This window comes from Macaca mulatta, chromosome 17, assembly GCF_049350105.2.
Source record: "Macaca mulatta isolate MMU2019108-1 chromosome 17, T2T-MMU8v2.0, whole genome shotgun sequence".
Taxonomy (NCBI): Eukaryota; Metazoa; Chordata; class Mammalia; order Primates; family Cercopithecidae; genus Macaca; species Macaca mulatta.
The window spans coordinates 79,433,862-79,457,294 of record NC_133422.1 but is presented as its reverse complement, the minus strand read 5'-3'; positions in this window follow the sequence as shown (position 1 = coordinate 79,457,294).

The following is a 23,433-nucleotide window of genomic DNA, read 5'->3' as shown; positions in this document are numbered from 1 at the left end:
CTTCAAATTTATCATGGAGGAATTTAAAAGTTTCAAAACATATCATGGATGAGTTTAAAAGTTTTATGGACTTACATTTTTCTTATTTTATGCATGATTTTCTTGGATAATTAAAGCCTGAACTGGTTTCTTCATTTACTTTCGTTTACTATACAATGAGTCAGCAATTTGCATTAGTAGTTTCCATTCTAGGAATAGAAAGAGAAATAAAGACCTTTATTATGCTAAACATAGTCCTCTAAATTAAATACAAGCATGTTTCAAGAGAATGAAAATATTAAACAAATAAATGTCACTCTTCTCAAATGAATTTTAGTTTCCAACCTCATTCTAGGTTCTTCATCCACCAAATGGGGAAACATTTTTTTGTTGGATGATTCAGTGCCAGAAGGAGCTGCTAACAAAACCTCTAATATGTTTGGGATCAAAAATCAAACAGCAAACTTCTGGAACATGAAGGTGGGAGAAGGCCTTATCCCTTAAAATGATCTCGGGATTTTAGAAATGTGCTTTTATTATATTCTTTCTGGGTTTTCTAGATATAAGGGACAAAGTATTTTAATAAAAGAAAACTGGACTTGGAAGACAAATTGATTTTGGTTTGAATCACTTTCACTCTATGACCTTGGCAATAAAAATACAGGCTTGGGTGATGTAATGTTTAAGGTTCCTTCTAGCGCCAATGTTCTACAAATTAAATAATATTGTAGTTTTTAAACAGCAGAAAATCATTAGATAGCTTAAATGTATGACTGATTTGTGTGTCTGTGTATATGCATATGCACAAATTTAGAAGACAAGTGGATTAGTGTTCGACTGCAGTTTTTTTTCTTTATTCTGCCATTTACTTTTACTGCCAAAATAAAAAAAAAAGAGTTAATGTATTCTACTGCATTTCAAGTAAGATATTGATTTTTCCAAACTTCTAAATAACACTTTTATTCAGTGTAAACAATAGCCAATATTGCTAATATATTTTACAGACTATTTTGATGTTATCATTTGTATTCATTTGTAAACCAAATAAACTATCCCACATCACATGAGGCAGTTATTATAGCAATATGACTCACATCAAACTGTGTCTCTGATGCTATTTTGCAGGATATTAGAAAAATAATTTCACAAATAAGTTGAGTTTGTTCAAAGAATGAGACAGCAAGGCAGAATTTCCTATCTAGGAAAAATAAGACATCTGATTTTTAACCTTGCTTATTTTTAGAGAATTGAGGGAAAAGGAGCAAAAATGAACCTAATATTCAATGTTATAAAGAAAAATGTAAGAAACTTTTGGACGTGGATTTAGAATCAATAAACATTTAATCAACAATGGCAGATCTGTAGGCAAGATTAGTCAGCATTAATGTCAACACCAGAAATGGGAAACCCATGCAATGCGTTCAGCTTTGCTCTTATCTTGTGCTTAATATTACCATTAATCAATATAAATTTATAATGTTTTTCCAAAAATGTGCCACATCATAGAGCAAAGCTTAGTTCCCTTTTAGACATCCCTAAGATTTGGAGGCATTTAGCAAACAGTGGTGTCAGCAATAATTGATAATGCCTGCATCGTTTTTCCTTCTCGGCCCCAAACGACCTAAATATTAAGTCTCAATTTTTGAAATATTAATTTTTCAGACATTTGTAATGTATCTCAGATGATTTGTTGTTGTTTGTAAACACACTTCCTGAAATTCTTCACATTGCAAAATAGTAATTTTTGTAAAATGAAAGCATATAAATAAGCAAGTAGTCAAATCCAAATGAAATAAGAACTCATCAAAAATAACAAGCACAAAAATAAATTAAATGCTCCCACTATGAAAAAAAAAACAACACAGTCACTTATATTTAATTTATCTGGCTTCTAAGTTTAAGTTGCAGAGTAATTAGTCCAAACTTTTACTTCCATGTACATAGCAATATATAAACACAAAAATACATATGGATATATGTACATATATTTGGAAATATGTATATGAGAGAGATAGGGAGAGAAATATGTCAGATGTTAGGTAATTTTTCTATTAAATGTCCTTTTTTTGAAAGAGAAGTTCTTGTGAAAAGTTTAACAAAGTCCTAAAATGTTCCACAATGTAGAAACAGACAGGCAGAATATTGGAACTTGGAAACCTTATTATTATTCATTATAAAAGTGCAGCAAACTCTTTTAGAATATTTCTTTTTAAGCCTCTTTGCCAGAATAATCCTGATGTCAGAGGACAGGATATTATCAAGATTAAAATATTTTTCCTACATCAACATTCTGCTGACCATAGAAGTATGTTTGGGTTTCCATCAATGTTGCAACTTTTCATCACGTGATCACGATTTTAAACTCATTAAATGTGTGCATGCCTGTGTGTTTCTAAAAATAGCTATTAAATTGATTTTATTCCCTGAGATTCTGCTTACCTCCCAAGCTCTATCAAATATCTAACCTCAACCAATTTAGACATTTTAGCATTGCTGTTTCCATTTTGGAATAAATCTCAATAGATAAAAAGACTCATTTATTCTGCAAAATAAGGCAACTAAAGGCATAATTGTTTTCACGGCCAAAATCTGAGTCACCAATTAAGAAGGAGCTTTAAATGCTATTCTTAAAAAAAAAAAAGATGAATTATAAAAAACTAGAGAATGTGCTTTTGCTCAAGCATAATTAAAACCAGTCCATTGCAGAAAATACAATCATTATTGAAGGAATAAGTCTATAATAGACTACTAAGGGAATATTAGGGGAAAAAGTGGAAGATTCTTTCTAAGTTTTCATTGTACACTTTAAAAGGCTAATTCAGAAACATATAAAATCTAAAAAAAATGCATATATATCCTGACCTGGGTTCTCTAAATGTTAATATGTTTATTGTTTAAATTATTCTAAAGAAAATAGAAAATCACAAGTACATCTGTGTATTTTATCTCTCTTTTGAATTCTTGACTTATTAATGTATCTGATTATCTAGAGGGTATCTTCTTAAAGATAGCTTAAAAATCTCAAAAATCAGTATAATTCAAATCAAATGTTTTATTTCCCCATGGTCTCTTTAATTTTGAAAAATGCTACCCCCCCCATCTTTCCAAATAAACTTACAAAGATTTTATAAATCAATGAAGACTCTTATAACTAAGAAAAAATAACCATCGAATACTTTCATTCCCATAAAATCATTCTCATTTTCCATTCCCAATCTTCAATATAGAACATTATTATCTCTTCCTGATAGTTAAAGCTTGAGCTAGTTCACTCTGTCTAAATTATTTTCCATCTCGTCCACCAATTTATCTCTGAAAAATACAAAAAATATATTATTCTCTGCCCAAGACCATAGATATGCCTAGTCAAAACAGATTTAGTTCAAACTACTTAGCATAAATACAAAATACTTCACATTCTATATAGCTTCAACTTCTATAGCACTGAAATAGCTTATTCATCTGTCAAGAAACAATGGAATGCTTTTTGTTATTTCTGTGGTTGACAGAATAGCCCTCTAAATAGGTCCATGACCTAATCTCTCCTGCCTGAGAATATGCTATGTCACCCGGCAAAAATGACTTTGCAAATGTAAATAAGGTGACAGACATTTAAGTAGTCAAATTATTTTGGATTACCCGGGTAAGTCCAATGTAATTACATGACCCCTTAAAAGCCAATCACTTCTCTATCTAAAGGTAGAGAGATATTGCACAAGGATTACTCAGAGAAATTCAAAGTGTACTATGACTCAGTTAGTCATTGCTGGAGGGATTCACATGGAAACCCTAAGAAAGGTTGAGTGTAGCTTCTAGGAGTAAAAAACTGGCCCCCAACCAACAGCCACAAAGGAAACAGTGATGTGAGTCCTACAACTACAGAAAACTGAATTTTGCCCACAATCTAAATAAGTTTGGAAACGGATCTTTCCCCAGAGTCTCCAGTAGGAAATGCAGACCTATCGGTAACTCCGTTTTAACCGTGTAAGACTTGGAGTGCAGAAGTCAGCTAACCCCACCTAAACTTCTGACCTACAAAACTATAAGTTAAAATATTGGAGTTCTTACAGGCTGCCAAGTTTATGGAAATTTGTTACATTAGCAATGAAAATCTAATACAAAGTTTTCCTTAGAAATAAACACCATCCCTTAGAAATAAGCATTATCCTTTCAAAACAGACATTCCATCTTACACAATATACGTATATGTTTTATTTTTCTTTCGTCACACAATATATGTGTATGTTTTATTACAGTTTTTGTATGCCTTCTTACACAGTATATGTATGTGTTTTATGACAGTTATTTGTATGTATATTCTTTCCTCTTATAATAAATAACTTGTGGCAGATGTTCTTTAAGTCTGTTAGTATTCCAGTCTTTCTAAACTCACCAACATGGGATATATGGCAGATTTGTCTTCCAAAGAAAACCACAATAACATCTCCCATCCCGTATGTGCTTCTACAAGGTGATTTGCAGCTTCCCTATCAAGAAGTGAGGTTGAATTTTTCACGAACTCAAAGCCTGGTGGGCTTTGTAGGCTGACTTTGAACAACAACAAAGGCAGAAATGACCCTGCGCTAGTTCTGGGTATTGTTCTTAATGGACCTCTTAGCTTCCACTTCCTGCCTCTTGGGAGCCAGCCACTGTGAAAAATTTAACTACCCTAATACCACGAACTTGTGACAAAAACTAGTTGCATGGAAAGGCCCAGAAGTTAAGACATCATCAAACCTTTGTGTTGGGCGAATGGGGAGAGACAGGGGGTAGGGGAGGGAGAGAGAGATAAAGGGAGAAAGAGAGAATAAAGAACACTGTTTCACCAGATATGTGAATACGGGAGCCACAAGGGAACAGTATCTTCCAGTCACTGCTGTCTCTGCTGACAGACACCAAAAGAATCACAGATAAACTGCCCAGCCTAGCCCTTTCCAAATCCTTTACCCTCAAATTATGAGCAAATCAAAATGGTCAGTAAGTTTGGGAGCAATTTGTTACACAGCCATAGATAACTGAAACAGACTCATTTGAAAAGGACTCTAGCCATTAAGAAAAAAAATTAACTACCAATTATCTGCCTCTGGTGGCAGAACAGATACATTCTTGGTCTTGCAATTATATGTTGAGGAATGTTAAACAAAAAAACAAAACATAAACTTTAGACAAATTAAATTTAGCAGGGTTTATTTGAGCAAAGTACAATTCATGCATCAGGCAGAACTCAGACCCAGAAAAGGTTTACGTAACTTCATCCAGCTGTGTGAACAGCTGGCTTTTATGGATCAGACACAGAGGCAAAGTACAGAGGTCACCTGGTTGTTCACAACTGGCTGTCTGTATTATTTGGCCATGGTCTGATGAGTTGGCTGGCCGTGACTAGATGAACCTTGATTGTTTGTTATACTTCTAATTTAGGTTTCAGATTGTTATTGTAGGAACTCAAAGTATAAAGACAGCCTCAAGCTAATGTTGCCTTGATTACTAATTTATCAGGAGTCTGTCTTCGGCCAAAAAACTTTTGTGTGATATTTTAGGCCTGATCATAGGCCTGGCAAACCTCATGGGGTTTACCTCATAGAGAAACTACCTTCTCTACACCAGGCTTGGTGCCCAGCCAGTGCACTTCAGTCTGTGATGGGAGTTTCAGTCTAGGACTCAGCCTTCATGGCTGGCTATGCTCTTAGGCACATCTGCATTACTAACTGTATTAGTTTGTTTTAACACTGCTATAAAGACATGCCTGAGACTGGATAATTTATAGAGACTGGATAATTCATAAAGAAAAGAAGTTTCATTGACTCACAGTTTCACATGGCTGGGTAGGCCTCAGGGAACTTACAATCATGGCAGAAGGGGAAGAGGCATGTCTTCCATGGTGGCAGGTGAGAGACAGAGCCCAAAGAGGGAAGAGCCCCACACTCATTAAGCAACAAAGTCCTCATGAGAACTCACTCGCTATCATGAGAACAGCATGGGAGAAACCACCACCATGATCCAATCACCTGCCTCCCTCTACACGTGGGGATTACAATTCCAGATGAGATTTGGGTGAGGACACAGAGCCAAAAGATATCACTAACCAGTCGCCTTCATTCTGAGATCTCTTTCTCTGGGACCTTTGGCTGAGGCTTTCCTCAGGCACCTCCGCTGAGACTTCCTAATAAAAGCAAGAAGGGAAAAAGTTGAAACTTTTGTCTACTCTTAGTACCCAGTAAGTAGTTTTCCACTCCCTGTCCTTCCCGCATAATTTCCTTTGACTCCAGGGTCCATAAAACTGAAAAAACTTCTTACTGGGGTTCTCTCAACAGTGAGACAATCCTCTAGTCTCCTTCTGTGTAGACCTCTCTCACCCTCATTCGGTGCAACATTCCATTTGGGAGAAAGAAATAAGTGGAGTGGAAGTGTTCTCCAGTTTAGCCTCTTGCTTGTAACATCACAGTAACTGATTAAAGACTTGACCATTGCTTTCATTGTAGTTTGTTTCTTAAATTGACAGCTGACAGCTGAGTTCTTTCTCCCCAACTCAGCTGAGCCTGTGACATGTTAATGGTAACTACAGCTGCTTGTATTAGTGTATTCTATGTTATGCTACTATGATTTATATTGAAATGTCAATCCCCAAATCTCAGCAGTCAAAACAACAAAAGCTTCTCACCCAGGTTACAATTCCTTCATTGAGTGTCAGTAATGACTGCTCAACATAGTTCCTGAAGGATCCATGAAGACAGAATAGAATAGCTATTGTTCTAGCTTTGGTATTACTATGTGAGGGGCAAAGAATGTTCTAGAGGGTCTTGCATTGTCACTTTAATATTGTGGCCTAGAAATGGCACTGATCTCTTTTGCTCACCCTCCATATTTTAATTACAGGTCTCCCTCAACTGCAAAGGGGCCAGGGAATATAATCATATCACGTTTCTGGAGTGGGGGAATCAGAAACATTTGGCAGTCAGTTCTTAATACTATGCCTCCAAAAATGGCTTTCATGTTTATAGCCACTCTTTTCCCTTAGAACTTGTATCACCTGCTTCTGTACATTCCACAGATTATTTAGCATGAGGTTCCATGGGTTCCTGTGAGTCATCTTCTGATTAAAGGTGAAGTTTAATACATCATTTCCCAGTCTGAATCCTCACAGGTCTCCCTAACCCTGGTTCCCATTCAGCAAAAGCATCTCCTTCTGCTCAATGGGTCTGCTTTCCACAAGTCTGTCAGACAACAAATTTTAACTTACATGGAGTCTAATTGATTAATTTACTTTCTGTATCACTCACAAAAAGGGGAGAGGGTCATTTGGAGACTTAACAAGTTTGTTTTGCCTAAAAAATGAGTTTTCCTATTTGCCAGGCATGATTTAATCATCAGCAGAATGAATGATAAATACCGGTATATCCATTACAGATCTTAGTTTTTAAAAGCAAATGCAGACTTTAGATAATTCAGTCAAAGGCAACTGGAATAAGTAGATGGAGAAAACTTTTTGAAAATGGGTTGTAAACATGTTAGCACTTTACGATTAGCAAGAAGGATTCATGATAATGCTTTGAGACAGAAAGCTCGGTTGAGGTGGATTTTCTAGGATATATAAACTTAAAAACACACAGACACAAAATCTGTAAGTTTAGAAAAGGAGAAGGATACTTTATTTCTTATAAAGGGTAACAGCCTGCAAAGTCGCCATCTGCAGGCTGGGAAGTAGAGCTTCTGTCTGGCCAGAGTCCAGAGATGGGCACCTCAAATGAGGAGGGAGTGTGGTAGGAGAATTATGTTGAACAGGCGGTCAAACATACATATCCAACCGATTACAGGAATATTCATGAAGGTGGTTCTGACACATGCGTATTGAACGAACATGCATGTAACATACAATTCATGTTCACCTTGAGGCGGGGACATAACATTTAAATGTGCTATGATTAGGCCTTTGTGTTAGTCAGTTTTGCCTTGCTGTAAAGGAATACCTGAGGCTGGGCAATTTACAAATAAAAGAGGTTTATTTGGCTTATGGTTCCGCAGGCTGTACAAGCATGGCGCCAACATCTGTTTGCTTTTTTTGAGGCCTCAGGAAGTTTACAATCATGGTGAAAGGCAAATGGGGAGCCAACATGTCACATAGCAAGAGGGAGCAAGAGAGAGGAGGAGGTGCCAGGCTCTTGAAAACAACCGGATCTTGCATGCACTCATAGAGGGAGAACTTACTGATTAACCCGATAAAGGCTCATTAACCTGATAACGGCACCAAGTCATTCAGGAGGAATCCACTCCCATGATCCAAACACCTCCCACTAGGCTCACTTCCAACACTGGGAGTCACATTTCAAAATGAGATTCGGAGGGGAAAAATATCACCGTATATATTGAAAGGTCTTTTCAGGACATGAAGTTATGTAAGTGTGCAATCTCTATAAACTGGCCAGGACCAGTCCATGGTTGGTGGTCTTCTTACTAGGAGAAAGTTACTGAATTTAGTCTCTTGTCCAATTAAAGCTGTAGTTACGGCTAGTAGAACAAGGGTTCAGGTAGTCAGCTTCTGTGAGCTGGATGAGTTGTGATTATTTTAATATTTCTTTTCTTGAAGACAGTACTTGTTTAGTTGCTATAGAGAAAGAAAAATCTTCGTGGCCATTAGAACGTAGTATATTTTTTGTAGTTTAAGTCTAGGGATGTGTAACTGAACTCTTGCCTGGCATGGCCTTAAGTCTTGTTTAAAATTTGATATCTTATTGCCACCAAGAGCCTATTCTGTCAGTCTTATGATCTCGATTTTATCATTAATGCTGGTCAGATGTTGTGTTGAAACCATAAAAGAGAGGGGCTTATAACAAGGTGTGTCTGACCTCCTGCCCTGGCATGCCTGGGAACTAAGTTTTTAAGTCATTTCTGGAGTTCCCCTGGCTGAGGGGGCAACCATGCAGTCAGTGGGGATGGGGGTTAAGATTTTATTTTTAGTTTACAGAAGCATTAACTCAAAGTCATTTCCTTTCTTTTGTTCTTGGTTACGCTGCAAAAGTTTAAGATTTGTACCCATTCCACAATGTATCCATATATCAAAAATCAATTAGCATACTATATATATATGTGTATATATATATGGTGTACAAAATGGAATATGTATACATTTTTCAATTAAAAATCTCCAGTTAGGTTATCTGAATTCCTATATATTAGTTATGGTCTTGGAGCAGATGAAAGGGTTGGAAAAATTAATGTAACAGAGGGATACTCTAGGGACACCCTTAAGATTCTACCCTGTGAGAACAGGCACCTAGATTTACAACTCTATCAAGTTTACACAAATTGAGAAGCAGTGATTCTCTGGAAACAACAACAACAACAACAACAACAAAACCTAGAGTTAGAAACGGGGACCAAAAAACAACAAATATCAACTACTCCTAGGGAATACAGCTTGCTCAAGGCAAACTTTTACTGACAAGTACAAAGTTTTCCCTAATCATTTACTGAAAATGCTGCATTCTAAGACAAAACATATTCAGCATGACCTTCATTTTTTTTTCTTTTCTCAAGGTGGTATGAACAAAGAAATATGCACAGAAAATTCTCCATACCCTTGAAGGGAGCAACTGCCATGCTCATTTTGCTATGTCCCCTGTGACTCGCTCACTGACTAGATGTCTGAGCCAAAGTCACTTCCTATGATGACAGCAGGTTATTGGCAAATCTCCACAGAAATATCATCACGGTGAGGCTGATACTAAATTAGGACAAAGCTATTTGGCTTGATCGAAGCTGAAGCTATTTTTCTGTCATATAACAGACCTTATATCAGTACCCTTCAAGAAATTGCCCCGAAAGCATCAACTATATTATTATTTCAGAAACTTGGTCAGATAATGGGAACTATTTAAAAATAAAAAGTGAAGTGTATTCTTTTGTTTGGACATAAAGTAAATCCCATGTTATTTTCTAAAACAAAAAATTTATTGATTTTGAAAAATGCCTTCTTGCATCGGACATAGTCCATAAATATGCATAATTGGAAAGCTCTAAAATCTGTGAGTACGGTGGAGTAGTGATTTCAGATGCGGTGATCAGGTCTGGAGAATTAAAGGAACACAAAAGTTCCTGAGACCTATGAAATCTTCTGAAACCTGCATCTTTCTCCACATCATAACTTAAATAATTTTAAAGGAAATATACTAATTACCGGAAGATTCTGTCACTTAAAAGAGAATCAGTCTTGACTTTCCCATGCAATTCACATGTTAAATTTTTTTTCTTGTTTTGTTCATTGATTTTGATCTATAGCAAAAAAATACTTGATTTGTTTCTCCCTAAACAAATATTAGAATAAAACAATAGGAGGTCATCTAGACCAGAGCAAATGGGCTTAACTACTTACTTAATATAGTCAACTAGATCTGAAGTTCGTTGAAAACAATCACCTTTATTATTTTTTTCCCAAATGCTTTAGTAATTTGCCAAAAATCATGTAAAAAGTAAATAATGAAATTAGACGTAGAATGCAGATCTTGTGAACACAAATCTAGACCTGTGGATCAATAAATTTTGCAAAACATTGGTGCAAACACTTTGTAAAAACATATATGTTATGAATTTTTGGGATGAGTGTTATTTAACCCTTATATGCGAAGAATACAATTAAATAGAAAAATTAGATGTTGCAATATAGAAATTGATATGACCTGACTAAATCTCAGTTGCCCTCATATTAAAATGAGCTTTGCGATGTAGAGATAAATGGATTAATATGGGTTATAACATCTGGAAGAAACGCAGATTCAACAGTAAGATTGTCTTTTCCTCCCTGCCTTTTCCTATTCTCTCTTCTTTGATCTTTCTTTTGTTTTCATGCCTCTCTTTCTTCGTTTAAATTTTGTTGTAATCCTTTTTTTAAATTTTCCTTGCTTCCCTTTTCATGAATTATTATATTTAATTTTTAAAATTTAACATGTATTTTAAGCCTAGAGAAAATCATTTAATCATTCAAACGTGAGCTTTGAGCACTTTCCAAAGCTGACAAATTCTATAAAAAGGGGAGTTTGGTTTTTAATACTCTTGTTGTTACTATTTTATATTTACATTTTGAAACATTTATTCTTTACTTATTATCTAATTTAATCCATCAACCAGCATTTGTTGGGTAGCTATTAAAACCAAGAAGACCCTCAATATGGTCAGTTACTGTGAATGAACTTTGAGTACTTTAATGCAAACATCAAGGTGTCGTAACTGATTCCTAATCTACATGCAAACAATTTCATTTTTACTAAGGTTAGACATGTTGCATCAGTTTTAAATCTTTTTGAATTTGGAACAGTCTTTTCAAGTTGATGATATAAATAAAATTCACCAAATCATCATGTTAATGGTCTACTAAATTTTTGTTGATTATTCTGTGATTTTTCCATGTTAACAAAAAATCTACGTTGAAGTTAACATTATTGAAACATTAATACTTCTTGAATTTGAAATTAAGTGAATTTAATTCATCACTAGATGGCACTCTAAATTTAGACTGTGATATATATTTCTTCAAATAGAAGCTAAATATGTTTTATAAGAAAGAATTCATTTTATAAACAAAAAATTTATCCCCCTGTTCAAACACAAAGTTGAGAATTCCCTTTCTATCTATCAACAGTAACAAAGAAAACCTACAACATGTAATAAAAAGTAGAAAAGCAACTGCCAATACAATAGAGTATACAGACTGGATCATAAAGAGAATACGCTGGTTATCTGAAAATGTTTCTCATATATATTTGAATCTTTCTGTTTTTAATTTATAATTTTGAGACTTAATTTTTCTATATACTATAATCCAAGAAATCTAAAATTTATGATTTACCCACCATTTTAAAAACTGACTTGCTTCTTAAAAGTGAGTCAGCTTTCCGTACCCACAGGTTCCATCTGCAGGCTCAACCAATTGCAGATCAAAAATATTAGCAAAAATTTAAAAATAAACTACAAATAAAATATACAAATAAAAATACAGTATAACAATTTACAAAGCATTTACATTGCATTAAATATTATAAGCAACCTAGAAATGATTTAAAGATGTCCATAGATTATGTGCAAATACTATTCTATTTTATGTAAGGGACTTGAGCATGCTCAGATTTGGTCCTAGAACCAATCACTGGCAGATATAGAAGGATAACTGTATTTTCATTTGTAACAAATATATAAGCATGATGGATACAATAAAAATGAATGTACTTCTGATAAAAAATGTCTTTGTGTCAGATATAATTGTATGTAGACGGACTCAAATACAAGATAATAACTTGTATGATTCCTTTTCTCCGAAATATTAGAAGCTGTACACATTTTTTGTTTTTCTAGACAAAATGTTTTAGCTTCCTAAGAAGACTAAGCACTTTCTTGTGTTACTTTCATTTGTAAGTGATGACATCCCCCATAAAATCATAAGAATGAACCATTTGAAAAGTATCAGGCCAATGATACTATGACCCCTGTATAATTGAAACCATCAACTGTTCTCTGTTCAGGGACCACAGCCTGGGTGGTTAGCATAAGGGCTGCTGAGGTGGCTCGGCCTCATATTCAGACTGTCAATTAGGCTGCATTAAGGAACACTTCTAGCAGGGCTAATGCCACTGCAAGAGAAAGCAGGCGTTTAAAGATAGCCGACATTTAAAAATATTCTATATTAGAAGTCCAAATTTTCCATGGATGAAAGTCAATATATTTTGCTCTTATTCTATGCTAAGGTCATGACTCCAATTATTATGTAAAAATGGGTTTCTCTGAATATTTTTGGCTTTCCTGATGACTACGTTGTTTTTTTTTTTCCTTATCCTGACTGCACAGTAAAGATTGACTCTCTAATTCTCTGGGTCAGATATGTGTGGAAATGACTATTATGTTCTTGTTTTCCACATCAGAGAATGAGATCTTTGAATAAAATTTCTTCTGGACAAATGAAAAAGCAAGTAGAATAATGTTGCATTTCTGCATAGTTTCTTTTTCACTGGGTAAGTTTCTTTGTAATGAAAATGAGGAAAGGACTCTATCATTATTAACATTGATAAACAGGTAAAATTTTAACTTTATATTTCTGATTCAGTTATTGTAAATATGATATAAAATGATACATTTTTAAAATATGTTACTTTGAAATATGTATTTCATAAATACATATTGTATAAATATGTATTATATAAATATTTATCCTAGAAAAAATATTATTTTCTTTAAAAGCTCCAAAAATGTTCTAATATATTATAAAAGATAAGAAAACAGATTTATTTTAAAATCGCACTTAGAAATTAACAGTGTTCTCTGTCAATATTTGTCTATTATAGATAGTAATGCAAGACCAATATTTCAGGAACATATATATTTTTATTCATTGCTTGTGAGAACAAACTTTGAAACAAATATTTACTTACTAATATAAAATTAACAAAGATTTTATGTAGGATATAGTTAAAAAGTGCTATAATGTTAAAAGACATTGGCAAAGATTAAAATATGTTATCCAAGTGTTCAAAAATTTACAGAAGAGTTGTGTCAGGGGATAGAACTTTAGGAAATATACTTAAACACAAATCTTAATCCCAAATTTCTCACAGAAATCAGACTGGTTGCTACAAATGTCTAACTGAATGCATCAATGCATCAGGAGAACTCCTTCAAATAACCTCAAAAGGTAGGAGCCTGGCAGGACTTATTTTCCAGTCACAACCCTGCTGTCTAAAACAGGATCTGGTCCAGACTAGATAAAGCAAAAAATAGTCAGGAACCAGCAGATGGCCACAAAAGAGATCCCTATTTGCCCCCATTGCTCATTAGCATAAGACACTCCCATCAGCACTATGGCAGTTTATAAATGCCATGCCAGTTACCCAGAACTTAACACCCTTTTCCTAGAAAGGTCTAAATAACCCACCCCTCAATTTGCATTGACCCACCCCTTAATTTGCATGAAACGGAAAGTGAGTTCATGTAAGTACACATACAGTTGCCAACCCATACATTGCCTACTCTGGGTACACTGCTTGTGAATTAGCTCTGTTCTGCAAGGAGCAGTACCATCCAATGAAAGATTGCTAACACCACTGGCTCACTCTTGAATTCTTTCCTGGGTGCTGCCAAGAACCCTCCTGGGCTAAGCTCCAATTCTGGGGCTCACCTGTCCTGCAACAAGATGCATTTGTTAAAAGAACAGGCAATTAGAATCACCCAACTTGAATTTGAATCCTGACTTTTTTCTTGCTATATTTGGAAACTTGGACAAATGATTAATCTCTTTAAGCCTAGACTTCCTCTTATAAAATAAGAAAAATCATGCCTAAACAATCTCACTGGCAATTTCCTCTTTGGAGAGGTCCTAGAACTGAAATGGCTGGAGACTATGTCCAAGAATTTGTTACACAGATTAGCTTCTTCTGGAACATAACTGCATATTTTCATAGTCCTTCCACAATTTCCAGCTTGGCTATATCATTGAGTGTTCCAAACTATGTCAATTAGTAGGATTTGAAACACACCACAGGTTTTTCTTAAAATAGAGTGCAAACATGTATTTGAATTACTTAAAAATGCAGCAAGTAACTTTATCACTTTAATGTTCTGCTCATTACAAAAAATATTTTTGGGTAACTACATATATCTTTAAATTCGAAATAAACTTGATTAAGGCGCTTGGTGATTTGCCAGGTTCATGTATCATGACCTTTAGCAAGAATTTTCTAGGATGTCAAAAAATGTAGGCCACATTTTTTATTTGTTTCAAATCAAGAAATATAAAAACTAAAAGATGCATAGATTATATTAAGAAAGAATGTGAATAAAATGAAATATGCTTATGCTAAGGATTTGAATTAAGCAAGACTACTGAGCCCATAGTAATCTGGTTTCACATCTTGAGGTGTGTCCTAAGACCTTGCTAATCAGAATATTGGTTCACAAGCCTGCACGATCCACACGACCTGGGAACTTGTGAAAAAAGTGGGATTTCACATTACAAAACAGACTTACTGCATTTAGCAACATCTCCACTTGATTCATAAATACAAAGGTTGGAGAAGCATTTCTACATAGGTTCATAACCTGAACATTACTGAACTCCTTAGGCTTCATTTTGTCATTTCATAGAGCCCATAGAGAGCAACGATCTGTAAGTCAATTGTGTTGACTTTGACTGACAATGCCATTTGATGATGCCAGAGTAACTGTAAACAGCTCGTCTTCATAAGTAGAAAGGTAGAGCTTATGTAGTTCTATTTTCAAGACAGTACTCAATTGAATAAGCTGAAAAACTCTTTTTCTTCCAAAAAGAAAAAAAAAAGACTCAACAAATAATTTTCCTGAAAAGTCAGAGTATATTATTCTTAGTCCTCGATTTATCATCCATCTGTTCCTTTCTGAACCAGTGTGATCTTTGGATGTATATTTTTAAAAATTATATTTTCTCTGACACATTTCAACATTTTTTTTCTTTATCATCTGTCACACAGATGCACAGAGTAGGATCAAGGAGCTACAATGGATAAAGAGAATGATCATCCAAAAATGTTTCATTTTCTTTTGAAATTAATAACCATTAGTGGTTTCACTCCTAGGCCAAGTAATCATAATCACTATCACTGCAAATGTTTGTGTTGAATGTAAAATGATATTTCCAAGGGACTCTTCAGCTGGCTTTATCTTAATGCACAGCAAAATCTTCAACATTTGATGGTCTTCTTTGTGTCTTACAAAAAAATTGCTCTTTTATGTTAAAATTAATTACTTTGGGTTAAATACTGTCAGGTGTTGTTAACAAAAACAGTATAATATAGTCTAGAACGTTGTTTAAACAATTAAAAAATATTAGGCATTGTGCTAATCATTTTACTTTTCATAACACTGTAAATTAGTCATGGTTATTATACTCACTTTATAGATGAGAAAACAAAAGTTCAGATAGCTTAGGTTACTCTCTCAAGGCTTGAATCTTCCTCGGTGTCTCTAACTCTAAAATCCTTGCTGATAATTGCTGTAGTATGCCTTGTGTAAACTAGAGAATTTATACTTTAAAAGGAAAAATATATATATCTTTTTATATTTCTTTAAGGAATTAAACATAGACAATATGAAATAAATATTTGTGAATGTTCAATAAGCTTTGCCTAAAAAATATTGGTTTGGAATTTTTATAAACAAAACTCCACTGATAGAAATATTTGATAAATGTATCTTATACATAAATTTTAAAGTCCCTGTATAAATTTGTTTATCATTTGTCCAAATATGTATTTTTCTTCGTGGTTCAAGTTTTCAAACATTAGCTTATCCTTTTGGAAGGAGTGAACTAACCTTTTTATTTAGTTAATTTTCTGTAACACCATAAAGAGAACCAAGATAAGAAGATGTGCAATTTTGGTTAATATAATGTCATTACCAGAATAGATCTTGACTTATCTAAAATTATACAAGTTCCATATCCTTAATGTGTCATGGTAGAATTGTACTCAGTATTTTTTTCTAACAGCAGAGCTAGAAGAAAATTTGTTATCTGATTTTCATCATACTTTCAACTATGGTCTGTAAAGGAAGCATTGATAAGCAATTTCTCTCATGGATTTAATACGTTCAGAACAATCCTTTTAAATGTCATCTCTTTCATTGATTTGTTTAATGTTTTATTATAGATAAAGATATATAGATTTATAGTATATAAAGTCAGTTTCACATAGCAAAAAACATACAAATGAAGATTTAATCCATAGCTGAGATAAAATAATCCAAATATTCATAAAAAATCACTTCTATTATGCTCATAGAAAATTATATTTATGATTGCTTGCTTTTGCTAGTATCATAGAATACAGACTTTGTTTTTCAGTATAATAGTCTACTACTCCCCTCAGAAAATAACTAGTTTAATATTCAGAAAATGATTTTAGATATTAGTATTAAGTACAGTTGAATATTCAGAATCACTATATTTCTAGATCATAATAGAAAAGGTTTTATTAAGATAATACTTCTTGCTGCTATGTAAAAGTAATCTAACTTTTGCTAAACTAAGAAATGCCAATAATTTTAAGATACCTTGCAAAAAAAATTAACATCAAAGACATTGATACTGTGCATTTTAAGTACAACTGCAATGAGAAATTCTTATTTTAGAATTAGATACATATATTTTGAGATGGAATATTTATTATGGAAAATTAGAATAGATGCATTATTTTACAGCTAAATAAACCAAGGCTGAGTACAATTTAGTAAGATATAAAATTGCGTTTTTAAAAAATCATCTGTGCTCCTGTGAACCTACACTAAACATATTTCTTTTTTAACTTTTAGGTTCGAGAGTACACGTAGGAGCTTGTTATACAGGTAAATTATGTGTTGTGGGGGTGTGGTATATAAATTGTTTTGTCACTTAGGTAATAAACATGGTACCCAATAGGTAGTTTTGCGATCCTCACCTTTCTCCCACCTTCCACTCTCAAGTAGGCCCTGGTGTCTATTGTTTTCTTATTTGTATCCATGTGAACTAAATGTTTAGCTCCCACTTATAAGTTGGAACATTCAGTATTTGTTTTTCTGTTCCTGCATTAGTTTGCTTGGGTTAATGGCCTCCAACTCTATCCGTGTTGCTGCAAAGAACATGAGCTCATTCTTTGTTATGGCTGCATATTACACCATGGTGTATATGAATCACATTTTCTTTATCCAGCTTACCACTGATGGGCATCTAGGCTGATTCCTTGTCTTTTCTATTGTGAATAGAGCTGCAATGAACATTCACGTGTATGTGTGTTTATGGTAGAATGATTTCTATTCCCTTGGGTATTTACTCAAATAATGGAATTGCTGGGTCAAATAGTAGTTCTAAGTTCTTTGAAAAATCACCACACTGCTTTCCAAGACAGCTGAACTAATTCCCATTCCCACCAGCAGTGTATAAGTGTTCCCTTTTCTCTGTTATCCCACCATCATCTGTTACTTTTTGATTTTTTTAGTAAGAGTCATTCTGACTGGTGTGAGACGGTACTTCATTGTCGTTTGAATTTGAATTTCTCTAAAGATGAGTGATGTTGAGGATTTTTTCACATGTTTGTTGGACATGTGTATGCCTTCTTTTGAAAAGTGTCTGTTCATGTTCTTTCCTACATTTTAATGTGGTTGTTTGTTTATTGTTTGTAAATTTGTTTAAGTTTCTTATACATTTTACATATTAGATCATTGTTGGTTATCTATTTACTCTGTTGATAGTTTCTTTTGTTGTGCAGAAGCTCTTTAATTAGGTCCCATTTGCTAATTTTTACTTTTGTTGCAGTTGCTCTGGCCATCGTCATCATAAAATGTTTGCCAGGGCCTATGTCCAGAATGGTATTTCCTATGTTTTATTTAAGGGTATTTACAGTCTTAGGCTTACTCTTAAGTGTTTAATCCATCTTAAGTCGATTTTTGTATATTATGAAAGGATCGAGTTCAGTTTCAGTCTTTTGCATTTGGCTAGCCATTTATCTCAGTACCATTTATTGAATAGGGAGTTCCTTGCCCATTGCTTGTTGATATGGTTTGGCTCTGTGTCTCCATCCAAAATTTCATGTTGAATTGTAATTCCCCATGTTGGAGGAGGGGCCTGGTGGGAGGCAATTGAATCATGGAAGTGGAGTTTCACCTTGATGTCTTCATGATAGAGTTCTTATGGAATCCAGTGGTTGAAAGTGTGTAGCAATTCCTCTTTCTCTCTGTCTCTTCCCCCTGCTCTGACCATGTGAAGATGTGCCTCATTCCGCTTTACTCTCCACCATGATTGTAACTTTCTTCAGGCTTCCCCAGTCATGCTTCCTGCACAGCCTACAGAATCATGAGCCAATTAAGCCTCTTTTCTTTATGAGTTACCCAGTCTCAGGTATGTCTTTATAGCAGTGTGAGAATGGACTTGTTATTGTCAATTTTGTCAACTATAAAAGGGTGATAGCTGTGCAGCTTTATTTCTGGGCACTATATTCTATTCTGTTGGTCTATGTGTCTGTTTTTGTACAAGTACCATGCTGTTTTGTTCACTGTAACCTTGTATTATAGTTTGAAGTTGTGTAATGTGATGCCTCCAGCTTTGTTCTTTTTGCTTATAATTAATTTGGCTATTCAGGCTCTTTTTTGGTTCCACACAAATTTTTAAATATATTTTTTTTTCTAATTCTGTGAAAAATGTCATTGGTAGTTTTGCTTTGGGCAGTATGGCCATTTAATAATATTGATTGTTCCTATTCATGAGCATGGAATGTTTTTGCATTTGCTTATGTCATTTCTGATTTCTCTCAGCAATGTTATGTAATTTTCAATGTAGAAATCTTTCACCTCATTGGTTAGCTGTACTCCTAGGTGTATGTGTGTGTGTGAGTGTGTCTGTTGTAAATGAGATTGTGTTCTTGAATTGGCTCTCAGATTGGATGCTGTTAGTGTATAGAAATGCTACTGATTTTTGTACCTTGATTTTGTATCCTGAAACTTTGCTGAAGTTGTTTATCAGATCTAGGAGCTTTGGGACAGCGACTACAGGGGTATTCTAGGTATAAAATCATATCATCTTTAAACAGAGATATTTTGACTTCATCTCTTCCTATTTGAATGTTTTTTACTCATTTTTCTTGTCTGATTGCTCTGGCTGGGACTTCCAGCACTATGTTTACTGGAAGTGGTGAGATTGGGTATCTCTGTCTTGTCCTGATTCTCAAGGGTAAGACTTCCAGTGTTTGCCTATTCTGCATGATGTTTGCTGTGTTTTTTCCACAGGTGGGTGACTTTTATTATCTTGAGGTATGTTCCTTCAATTCCTAATTTTTTGAGGGGTTTTAACATGAAGGGATTTTGAATTTTAATGAAAACCTTTTCTGCATCTTTTGAGATGATCATGAGGTTTTCAATTTTAGCTCTGTGTATGTGATGAATCGCATGTATTAATTTGTGTATGTTGAAGCAACCTTGCATCCCAGATATAAAGCCTACCTGGTCAGGGTGGATTAGCTTTTCAAAGTGCTACTGGATTTGATTCACTAGTATTTTGTTGAGGATTTTTGTATGTGTCTCTGCTAGGTTTTTGTTTCAGAATAATACTGCCTCATAGAGTAAGTCAGGGAAAAGTCCCTCCTCCTAAATTTTTTTGGAATAGTTTTAGGAGAAATATTGTCAGCTCTCCTTTATAGATCTGGTAGGATCTGACTGTGAATCTGTCTGGTTCAGGAATTTTTCCAGTTGTTAGGATTTTTATTACTGATTCAATTTCAGAACTTGTTATTAGTCTCTGTAGGGACTCAATATCCTCCTGGTTCAATTTTTGGGGATTTAGTTTTTCCAGTTATTATCCTATTTTGGGGCCAGGGGGTTCTAGTTTCTGTCCACACAGGTGTTTATAATTGTCTCTGAGGATATTTCATATCTCAGTGGCTTTGGTAGCATTATCTCCTTTCTCATTCTGATTTTTTTTTTAATCTTCTCTCTTTTTTCCTTTGGTAGTCTAGCTAACACTCTATCAAGCTTATGTATTGTTTCAAACAATCAACTTCTGATTTTTGTTGATATTTTGTATGATTTTTCTCATCTTAATTCCATAGTTTTAAGCTATCTTCTTAGTATTGATTTTTGTTTTTATTGTGTGTCTGTTGAATTTCAATGATCTTTAAGGTCCAAAATGTGTGTTCCATGTTTTATTGGTATGATTTTTTTTTAATTTGTTGAGAATTTTTTTTATGATCGATTGTGTGGTGAATATAGAGTATATGCCATGTGCAGATGAGAAGAATGTATATTCTGTTGTTTTTGTGTGGTGAGTTATGTAGATGTTTGTTATTTCATTTGGTCAAGTGTTGAGTTCAGGTCCCAGATATCTTTCTTAGTTTTCTGCCTCTATGATCTAATACTGTCTGTGGGGTGTTGAAGTCTACCATTCTAATTGTGTGGTTATCTATGTGTTTTGTAGGTTTCTAAGAACTTGTTTTATAAATCTCTATGCTCCTCTGTTGGGTACATATATATTTAGGATAGTTAATTCTTTCTGTTGATTGAACCTATTATCATTAGATATTGTCTTTTGGATATTGTTAAAGTCTTTTGTCTGATTTTAGAATAGCAATCACTGCTTATTTATTTATTTATTTATTTTGCTTTCTGTTTGCTTGGTAGATTTTTCTCTATTCTTTTACTTTGAGCCTATGAGTCTCTTGAAGACAGCACAGAGTTAGGTCTTGCTTCTTTACTCAACTTGCCACTCTATACCTTTTAATTGAGAGTATGTAGACCTTTACATTCAAGACTAATATTGATGTGTGCATATTTGATCTTGTCATTGTGTTGTTATATGGCAATTATGCAGACTTGATGTATCTTTGATTTATAGTGTCAATGATTTATGTGCTTAACTGTGTTTTGTGGTGGCCAGTAATGGTCTATTGTTTCCATATTTAGCACCCATTAAGGACCTCTTGTAAGACACTTCTGGTGATAATGAACTCCCATGGCATTTGCTTACCTAAAAAGGATCGTATTTTTTCTTTGTTTGTGAAGCTTAGTTTGGCTGGATATAAAATTCTTGGTTGAAATTTCTTTTATATAAGAATGTTGAATATAGCCCCCCCACCATCTTTTCTGGCTTGTATGGTTTCTTATAAAAGGTTCACTGTTAGCTTGATAAGGTTCCCTTTGTAGGTGACCTACCTCTTCTCTCTAGCTGTCTTTAATATATGTTTTTTCCTGTTGGCCTTGGATAATCTGATGACTATGTGTCTTGGGGATGATCATCTTGTATTATCTAACCAGAGTTCTCTGCATTTCCTGAATTTGAATATTAACATCTCTAGTGAGGCTGGGGAAATTTTTATCAACAGTATCCTTAAATATGTTTTCCAGGTTGCATGCTTTCTCTTCTTCTCTTTCAGGAATGTCAATGAGTCATAATTTAGTTGCTTTACAAAACATAGCTTTAGGATATTTTTCCAACTCTTTTTTTATTATTTTCTTTATTTTTTCTGAGTCAGTTTATTCAATGTCCCATTCTTTGATCTCTAAGATTCTTTCCTCAGTTTGGTCTATGCTGCTATTAATACTTGCAATTGTATTATACAATTCTTGTAGTATGTTTTTAGCTCTATGTGATCAGTTAGGCTATTTCTTAAAATGGCTATTTCATCTTGCAGTTCCTGTATCATTTTATTGAATTCCTAAGATTCCTTGAATTGAATTTCAACTTTCTCTTGAGTCTCAATGATCTTCACTCCTATCCAGATTCTTAATTCCACGTCTATAATTTTAGCCATTTAAGCCTGGTTAAGAATGATTGCTGGGATTAGGTGCAGTGGCTCATGTCTGTAATCCCAGCACTTTGAGAGGCCAAGGTGGGTGGATCACTTGAGGTCAGGAATTCGAGACCAACATGGTGAAACCCCATTTCTACAAAAAAAAAAAAAAAAAAAAAAAAAGCGTGTGTGGTGGTGTATGCCTTTAATTCCAGCTATCTGAGAGTCTAAGGTGGGAGAATTGCTTGAAACTGGGTTGCGGAAGTTGCAGTGAGCCAAGATCACACCACTGCACTTCAGCCTGGATAACAGAGGAAGATCATAAAAAAAAGAAAGAGAGAGAGAGAGAGAGAGAGAGAGAAGAAGAGAAGGGAAGAGAAGAGGAAAGAAACAAAAGAAAGAAAAGAAAAGAACCATTTTTGGAAAACAAGTGCAGTCATTTGGCTATAAGAAGACACTCTGACTTTTAAAATTTCCAGAGGTCTTGGTTCTTATCTGTATGGGCTGATGTTACTTGCATCTTTGAAGTTGCTGCCCTTTGGATGGTGTCTTTTCTTTTATATTATTTGATAGCCTTGAGGGCTTGATTATGGTATAAAATGGATTCAGTTGACTTGCTTCATTTCTGGAAGATTTTAAAGAGCCTAGAACTCCTAAACTGCACACTCTATCCCTGGGGAGCTGGTACCAGGCCGCCAATTTTATTCTATGGCCCCTTAAGATTAGGAACCTGCTGTGCCAGAGGGGCCCAGGTGTTCCCAATCCACTAGCAACAACACTCTGATGGGGCATTTGTCAGGTTAGTGGCAGCAGGAACCGTACTTACTTGCATGTACCAGCAACAGTGGTGACTCAGCAAGGTATGCATGTGTTATCTGGGCATAGTACCAAAGGGGATGGGGTAGTGACATCTATGTGCATGCTTGCAATGGCGGTGGCAGCACAGCAAGGTGTGTACATGTTGGTGAGAGTGGGGCACCAGTGGGGGTAAGGCACCAGCATCCATGCACACATCCTTACACTGGCAGTGGTGGTGCAGTGGGTTGTGTGCACAAGTGCATGCCAGTGGGGGAGGGTAGGTGAGGTCCACCCATGTGCACTTGCTGGTAATGTGGTGGAGAAGAACCATTGGAAAATGCACACCAACAAAGTGGCAGGTGGAGGCTGTCCCCAGGAAACACCCTGGTTGGGCATCCGA